This window comes from Gigantopelta aegis, chromosome 9 (genome assembly GCF_016097555.1).
Source record: "Gigantopelta aegis isolate Gae_Host chromosome 9, Gae_host_genome, whole genome shotgun sequence".
NCBI classification, from domain to species: Eukaryota; Metazoa; Mollusca; class Gastropoda; order Neomphalida; family Peltospiridae; genus Gigantopelta; species Gigantopelta aegis.
This window is the reverse complement of record NC_054707.1, coordinates 1,224,755-1,234,211: the sequence shown is the minus strand read 5'-3', so window position 1 is coordinate 1,234,211 and position 9,457 is coordinate 1,224,755.

Below are 9,457 nucleotides of genomic sequence, written 5' to 3'. Positions count from 1 at the left end.
AAGTAGCAATTATATACATATATGCACCGATCTAGGTACTTAGTTTGAAGAATTTTGATTCCCGCCCCCTAAATATAGGATTTTAGTAGGCTTACTTGGTTTGTCTTCAGACTATCTGGATAGTTGGGTATCGGTTTTCCTGCATGTCTTTGCTTCTGGAACCCTAGTTGACTTACCTTAGTTAGCTAGGATGGAATGCATCAGTAATAAAAAAAATAAAAAACAAACATGGTGCGGGTGCAAAGACAAATTCGTGCAGTTTATTTACAGTTAGGTGTAGTGGGGTTCTTGATCCGTGATTGGCTGGATTGGACCAATGAGAGTGCTGCAAAAAAATAGGCGATAATTAGTGGTGTCCTATTTTGGTTGATTATCTAACGATGTTGATTGGCTGGTTAATTAGCCAATTGGCTTACTGCGACTTCGATCCTGTCTTAGTGAGAAAGAAAGAAAGAAAGAAAGAAAAAAAAATAAAAAATAAAAAAATAAAAAATAATGTGTCGTTAGCGGGTGGTGTATGCCAGTTGTCAATCACGAGCTTCAGAACATGAACATATTTACAGTAGAATAATATGGTTATCGTGATTAGGTCTGGATGGCATTGTCGTATCTAGTGGTTATTAATCACTCGCTACCGTCCCGCCGTTAATCCCCAGGTTGGAGTGCCTGGTCGAGTGCTTAAGGTCGCTCTTCCATCCAAGGGATGTACAGGCGGGTAGTTTTGAGTAATTGTTAATTCATATTGCTAAATTTATGCCAGCTAATTTGGTTGAGTATATGCTTTTACTTTTGTCGTTTCACCGTTCTCCCCCCAGGTTGGAATACGTGGTCTGTCCGAGTGCGTAGGGTGGATGTTCCACCAAGGGGGTCACAGATGTCACGATTCAAGCATTGTCATATCTAGCGGTTATTATATCATTCGCTACCATCCCGCCGTTGATCTCCGGGTTGGAGTGCTTGTTTGGTCGAGTGCTCAAAGGTCGCTCTTCCGTCCGAGAGATGTACAGGCGGGTGGTTTTGAGTAATTGTTAATTTATTGCTGAATTTGTGCCAGCTAATTTGGCTAGGTATATGCTTTTACTTTTGTCGTTTCACCGTTCTCTCCCCGGGTTGGAATACGTGGTCTGTTCGAGTGCGTAGGGTGGATGTTCCATCCAGGGAGTCAAGGGTGTCACGAGTTAAGCAGCGTATTAATTACTTATCTTAATTATAGATAGCCACCTTCCCTCCGTTGGTCCCCCGGATTGGAGTGCATGTCGGTCGAGTGCAGAAAAAAAGGTCGCTCTTCCCTCCGGGAGACATACAGGCGGGTGGTTGCGATCATTTTCTAATTTTAGTTTTTAACTTTATGACTGTCAGCAGCCCGATGGGTGTGCTATGGTTTCCCATCCTGCCTGCGATCAGTCGGGTTGGTGGTCCGCGTCGACCGTACATGGCACTTATAGTTTTGGTTTGGTGGACTGGACGAATTGATATACTGCTTTGAAGGTTTTATGTTTTAGATATTTATCAGGGTTAAGTAAAAAGTTAGGTGTAGTTGGTTTATTGTGGTTGGCTTCGGTTATTGATTCTATCATTATTTTTCTCTGGCTGTTGTGTAGCGTGCAATCCAGGAGATAGTGTTTCATATCTTCCCGGGTGCCACACTCACAGTCAGGGTTTTTATTGGTGAAAGAGCAGCTGTTGAGCTGCGAAGATTTACCTATGCGCAATTTAGTAATTATTTTATCCACATAAGTGTTTAAGTGTTTAGGTCGGATAGAGTTGACTAGTGGTTTGATGTTATAGTGCCATGTATTGGTTGTTAGGTCCCAGTTGGCCTGCCATTGATTAATGTAGTGTTTTCTTCCTTTTGACATTAGTTCTGATATCCTAAAGGTAGTGCTGTCATTTTGCTAGTGATTGAAAGTGCAGTTTTGGCTCCATAGTCAGCTGTTTCATTGCCAATTATACCTACGTGAGCTGGGACCCATTCGAATACTACTATTAAATTAAGCTGGTTTAGTTCATGAAGTTTATTGTGGATAGCTGCGAGTATATCTGGCCTGGTAGATTTATTAGTTTGAAGTGATTGGATAGAGCTAAGACTATCTGAAAAAATAACGCTTTTAGAGTATTGTTTAGTTTTAATCCAGATTAGGGCTTCATAGATGGCTGTCAGTTCTGCTGTATAGACTGATAGGTTATCTGACAGACTGGCGTATTTAACTAATTTAGAGTGTTTAGATATTTTTTCTTCAACTACTGCGAAGCCAACCCTACCGTTATCTGGATTTTTTTAACCATCCGTGTAGATATGGATGTGCTCAGGGTAATTTTCGTTGGCTGCGGCTTCGAACAGGATTTTCTTAAATGGTGGAAATGGAGTTGAATCCGTAGCTTGTTTAATTAGATATGGTGTGTGGCACTCGACTGGCTGATTGATATGGTATAGTGCCACTGGCGTGTTATCTATACCTACTTCTATTTCTATTTTACTAGCTTTAGTGGCGAAAGAATCATTAAGATTTTGATTTGTTTTGAATACTAGTCCTGGTTTAGCTATGATAGGAGTGAGTTCCTGAACTGGGTGATCTAGTTTAAGAGAGTGGATTTTTAGATGATAATTAAGATGTTGAAGATTGCGACGATATTTCAGTGGCATAATGTTAAACTCAACTTCTAAGCTCTGTCCGCTGGTATTTGATGGGACTTTAGCTATGATTCTAAGAGCTTGGTTTTGAATAACATCTAATTTATGTAACAGTTTGGGGGCGGCGCAACTGTAGGCTTGGGCTCCATAATCGATTCTGGAGAGTATGCATGCTTTGTAAACCATAAGCATTGCCTCTGTTTGCGCTCCCCAACTGGTACCTGAGATGGCTCTTAACAAGTTTAGAGTATTTTCTGAGTTCCTGACTATGTCATTGATATGGTCACTAAAGGTTAGTTTTGAGTCAAAAGTTACACCTAGAAATTTAAATTTTTTGACTCTTGGAATTATTTTATCACCTGATTTAAGTTGGTGATTATCTGATTTATTGACTTTATTAAAAAGCATATAGACAGTTTTAGTTTCTGATAGTTTAATGCCCCAGTCCAGGGCCCATTTGTTAAGTCTATTCATATCAGCTTGCATTAGGTGAAATAAATTAGTGGTTGTGTTGCCTGTGCGCCAGATGGCGCAATCATCGGCAAATAGTGCTGTGTTTAATGGCGTGGTCGTTTTTGTTTTTCCTTTAGCATTAAGTGCTTTAGTTATGTCATTAATAAAAATGTTGAATAAGGTTGGTGAGAGGACCGAACCTTGTGGTATGCCATTAATTATTTCGGTTCTATCTGAATAGTGACCGTTCACTCTAACTGAGATTGATCTATTATGGATGAAATTGTTGATAAAATTAAACATATTACCTTTAATACCGTTACTCTGTAGTTTATTTAGTAGACCTTGACGCCATACCATATCAAAAGCTTTTTCAATATCTATGAATATTGTTAAAACCTTATGAGATTTTCGAAATGCATCATTAATACTATTTTGTAATCTAACTATTTGATCTATTGTTGAATGTTTAGTTCTAAATCCGCTCTGTACATTAGTTATTAGGTTATTTTCGAGTAGGTAATTGTTGAGTCGTTTATTGATAATAGTTTCTAAGGTTTTGCACATGTGGGACGTGAGTGTTATCGGTCTATAACTCCCTGGGAGGGAATGGTCTTTTCCCGCTTTAGGGAGACTAAAGCATTCTGCATGTTTCCACGCAGTGGGCATTTGACCCTCCCTCCAGATTCGGTTGTCCAGTATCACAATACACTATTTATAAAAAGCCCCACTTAGTTCTTTGGAGGAGCTGAACCTAATGGCAATCTGTACCAAGAAACAGCTGATTAAACAGACTGTTTTGATGAAATTGTTCTTAAATGTGAAAACGCTGAATTGTTTAAAAAGCTGACTTGTCACTATTTCTATGGAACATGCTCGCCAACTGCACACATTAACTGTGATATAGATTTAACCATGGTTCATGAGTAAAGATAAAGATATGACGACTAGAAAATTGTTTCGTGATGGATTTGTATTTTCAATCTGTTTTAGAAACTTCTGAAAAAGCTTACTTCAACATATTTAATTATAGTTAAATTTGAAGAAATTGTAATAAATTTATTTCGGAATTTAATAATTTTATTTACACATCTGTCAAATATTCTGTAACTGTCAGTAGGTTTAAAGCCTAATGTGTCTGTTATCTTTTGTATTAGGGGTATATCATTCTCGCCGATGCATTTGTTGTTGTATGTAGTTGTCTATTCACTGAAGCACAGAATGAGCAATTATATTCCATGGCCATGTTTTGATCATGTGACTGAAAAAAGTTCCGTCCAAAATGGTGACGCACTGTGTCCGAGTTTATATTTCGTAGAAATGTACGAGGAGTTCCGATTGCAATTGACCCCTCTGTATGACTAGTTAACCACGCCCACTGTGACACGTGATGCAAGGTTAGACAAACTTTCAATAATGGCTGCCAATTCGCATAGGTCGATAGTAAAATCAACCGATCTGCCGATTACGCTTTTGCCTTAATTTATTTACAAATATCGTTGTTTAAATAAAAAGCCGACAAGAGGAGACATTCAAGTATTTCACTACAGGGTACATTTACGATGACAACGTGATTTAAATCGACGAAACCATTTTTACTTCAGTAAATTTTATCGAAGCACAAGAACCCGGAAGTAAACGTCGAATGCAACCAAAAGAACATTTAAAACATCCTATGCTCGTTTTTCTTGTCAGAATTGATAAATGAAAATGTCTTCTTTGTTTCTTATTTCTTCTTCTTTTTCATCTTAATTTTTGTTGTTGTTGTTGTTGTTCGACTTCTATATTAATGGAATCCCGATATGCCGAGGTCCGAGGAACAAGAGAATAGAATGCGCGGCGACGACCCGTTTAAAACCGTCTTTATTTTTGGTCGAGTTGCGTTAAATGTTTTATTTAAAAAAAAATTAAAAAAAGGGAGGGACGTAAGCAGTAACATTAAAATACAAGGCGTGTGGGAATGCTATCAGTGTACCATAATTTTATGCACGAAAGGTTACAAAACTATAGCAGGATACAGTCGCCTAGCTGTGCCAAAATTATGCAGGCAGTGGTTTAGATTGTGGGATTGCGTGTTTATGGGGGTGTATTCTTACATAGCTGCACTGCTTGAATCAACCGATATACGGCACTAGCCCTATTTATGAAACCAAAGCCATACACGAAAAAAAAAAAAAAAAAATTAAAATCACAGCATAGGGCAAAATACCATGTCCGTAGCTATTGACATTGTCCGAACCAAATTGTTAACAACTACAAAAAATTACTCTCCTACCTTTAATTGCCGTTAGATTTCCTCCAAAGTTTGTCCAGACACAAATCGCAAAAAAACCACTACAAATATACAGATTCCACACACGAGACTGCAACGATGTCGCCGATATGGTCTTTGCTGAGATTGCATAGGGAAAAATACATGCAGTTTTCTGCCGTCTGCCATGTTGCTTGTTTATGGAATACTCTTCAAGAGGGGTGAAAGCCTCCAAAGTATGTAACACAATTAATATGAAATCAATGATCTCTAGTGGTATCATTAAAATAATAATAATAATAAATAATATCACGTCATCACGTTTGCTTTTATATCATAACATGTTATGACGTTGTTAGATTACGTCCTATCCTTTCACCCCTCTTGAAGAATATTCCATAAAAAGTCAAAATGGCAGCTGACTCAAAATTACATGCATTTTGCCCTATGCGCTCTCAGCGAAGTCGATATAGGTAACATAGTTATCAACTGGTATGTGGAATCTGCGTCATTGTAATGTTTTTTTCAAGATTTGTGTCTGGACAAACTTTAGAGGAAATCTAACGGCAATTAAAGGTAGGAGAGTAATTTTTCGTAGTTGTTAACAATTTGGTTCGGACAATAGCATGGGGGCAAGGGGGGGGGGGGGCAGTTGCCCCCGCCGCCCCCACCCCCAGAAAAAAATCGGAAAGCATTAGAGAAACTTAAAGACAAGGAGTTTTAGACTATTAACTACTCAGTTGCCCCCCCCCCCCCCCCAACAAAAAATCCTAGCTACGGCCCTGAATACATGCAGTTTCTGCCGTCTGCCATTTAGTTTTTTTTATGGAATACTCTTCAAGAGGGGTGAAAGCCTCCAAAGTATGTGACATAATTAATATAAAATCAGTGATCTCTAGTGGTATCATTAAATAATAATAATAATAATAATAATAATAAAATTAATGTGACGTCATCACGTTTGCTTTTATATCATAACATGTTATGACGTTGTTAGATTAAGTCATATCCTTTCACCCCTCTTGGAGAATATTCCATAAAAAGTCAAAATGGCAGGCGGCACGAAATTACATGTTTTTTGCACTATGCCATCGCAGCGAAGTCGATATAGGTGACATATTTATCATCTAGTATGTGGAATCTGTGTCATTGTAATTGTTTTTTTCAAGATTTCTGTCTTGGTAAAATGTGGGTAAAATCTAACGAAAAATAAAGGTAGGAGAGCAAAAATGTGTGTGTTATTTCTAAAACACTTACTTTTTTTCTTACCTCATACCAAACTCAGTTTGAAACTGAAACCGGCCTCGGTGGCATCCTGGTTAGGCCATCGGTCAACAGACTGGTAGGTACTGGGTTCGGACCCCAGTGGAGGCATGGGATTTTTAATCCAGATACCAACTCCAAACCCTGAGTGATTGCTCCACAAGGCTCAATGGGTAGGTGTAAACCACTTGCACCAACCAGTGATCCATAACTGGTTCAACAAAGGCCATGGTTTGTGCTATCCTGCCTGTGGGAAGCGCAAATAAAAGATCCCTTGCTGCCTGTCGTAAAAGAGTAGCCTATGTGGTGATAGCAGGTTTCCTCTAAAAACAGTGTCAGAATGACCATATGTTTGACGTCCAATAGCCGATGATAAGATAAAAAATCAATGTGCTCTAGTGGCGTCGTTAAATAAAACAAACTTTACTTTACCAAACTGAAAAATTCACAAAAAACACTTTTGTAGAAGGATGGGATCGTGCATTGTGTGAATTAAAGAAACTCCCCAGGTTTTCCAATTTCCATCGCATTAAAACTGGCATAGCTTAAAATTGGGGATGTTCAGGACATAACTAGTCTTATATAATTTTTTAAAAATAATAATAAATTTAAAATAATAATAATAATAAAAATTAATAAACCCAAAGTCAGCATGATGAACAAGTTCTAAAAGAAAGAAGAAAAAACAGCAACTTTCCCGCACAAGAGTTCCACAAAATTCACGCTGTCCAAACTTTGCAACAAATTTCGTATATTTGTCATAATATGTAACATTGCGTTAATGTACGCTGCATGCACTATCCTGGTCATCTTGATATTCCTGTGGAAGGTTATCATATACATAGAACATGCATTGACTTATACAAAATGCAATATGTGGAGAAATTACTCAATTGTTTTGCACCCACCTTAGTAACTACAGACAACATTCTGTACAAAGCACCCCATGTAGCCTTTCATTTAACAAAGCAACTCACTATTAGTATTACAACTGCACTGTACCACAAAAAATTGTGTCTAAATTGAACATTGCAGAATCACTCTGGATACATCACTCAAACACAATGTGGCCTGAAGAACTCATTTAGTATGACCCAAGCAGTAATTAACTTTCCTCTTGTTATCTCCCAGTCAGCTTATCTTGATGATTTTTATAAGGTTCCCTGGCTTTTCATTTGAACTGTATAACTTTTCTTTCGTTGGTCCTCCCAGTCAGCTTATCTTGTGATGTGATTATCCTTGTAACTCCTGTTATTTATTTGAACTGATTTTAGTCCTGGTTTTAAATGCTGCTCTCCTGTTTGTATGCTGGATTTCCAGATTGCTAAGCAATGAGAAAGGACGTAGCACCTTGTACGATCAATCTCCCCTCTGCCCTGGGGGCGATGATTACAATGTTTGGTACACTAGTTGAGTACCATGTCTCATACACTAGGAACAAGGCAGCAGTGACCCTTGTTTATGGAGAAACCAAAAAGAAGAAGAGGGCTTGGAAGAGTAAATGTGTGCCAGAGGGGGCACAGGGGGGTTCAGAACTGGTGACTCAACTGCCGGTGGTGACCCCTTCTTAGTTTTCACCCCCAGCCCAGCCTCTTATGTTAGAAAAGGTAATCAAGCCTATGCCTGTTCCGAAGTTGGCTGCTGCACCCAACGTCATTGTGGTTGACACCACGGTTAACCCCGAGTCGCCTCTGACTCCAGCTCCACCGGCTCCCGTCCGCACCAGTGGTGAAGTCCATGTCGAACATGTAACCAAGAAAGAGAAGCGAAAAACAACTTCTCCAGTACCCGAGTGTGCAGTACTGTCGGCAACGACCACAGACGACGACTGGCGAATGGCGCTAGGGAAACTACCCACCAAGTACCACGCCAACCTTACGGGAGATACCGACAATATTGAAGACTTACCAGTACTCCCCAAACTGAAGAAACCAGAACCTTTTATGTCAGAAAAGGTGGTCAAGCCTATGCCTGTTCCGAAGTTAGCCGCAGCACCGGTTAACCCCGAGTCGCCTCTGACTCCAGCTCCACCGGCTCCTATCCACACCAATAGTGAAGCCCATGTCGAACAAGTAGCCAAGAAAGAGAAGCGAAAAACAACTTCTCCACTACCTGAGTGTGCAGTACTGTCAGCAACGACCACAGACGACGACTGGCGAATGGCGGTAGGGAAACTACCCACTAAGTACTACATCAACCTTACACGAGATACTGACAAGATTGAAGACTTACCAGTACTCCCCAGACTGGAGAAACTGAAGCCATTCACCAACCAAGAGGGGTTCTACACCACTCAAGTGATTACAGGAGAGGATCACAAGTCCAAGAGCATTGTTATCACAGCTGTTGTCGGCGGATTCTACAGACAGGCACTCTTAACACCGGACATGGATTGTAGAACATTACACCGGATCCTGAAGACTCTGCTGATCAAGGAATACACAACGTTTGTCTGGAAAGTGGGAAATCTTCAACAGTATCTCCCCAACTTCAAGAGGACTGGGATCTTCTTCAATCCCTAACGTCAACCTGCGACAAACCTTCCTCCAACTTAGGACTTTTCAGACTCTAAAACTTTTGGCCACTGTTGAAAATTTTATATTTATTTTTTATAAATAGTCTGATAACTTTAGTTTAGTAGACCATCTAAATTACTCACATTCACTGGAAAATATTTCGATTGAGCAGTCAAGTTTATGTTTGGCTTTAATCATATTTCAGACATCGCAGATAAATTATAGGATACTTTCTAAATTACGTATTAAAAATTCTGCCCACCTCAAATTTACTAACCCTCCCACCCTGCCACTAGCGATGTCAGAGGCTGTGCCTCAAGTGGATACTTTTGTTTATGTGGA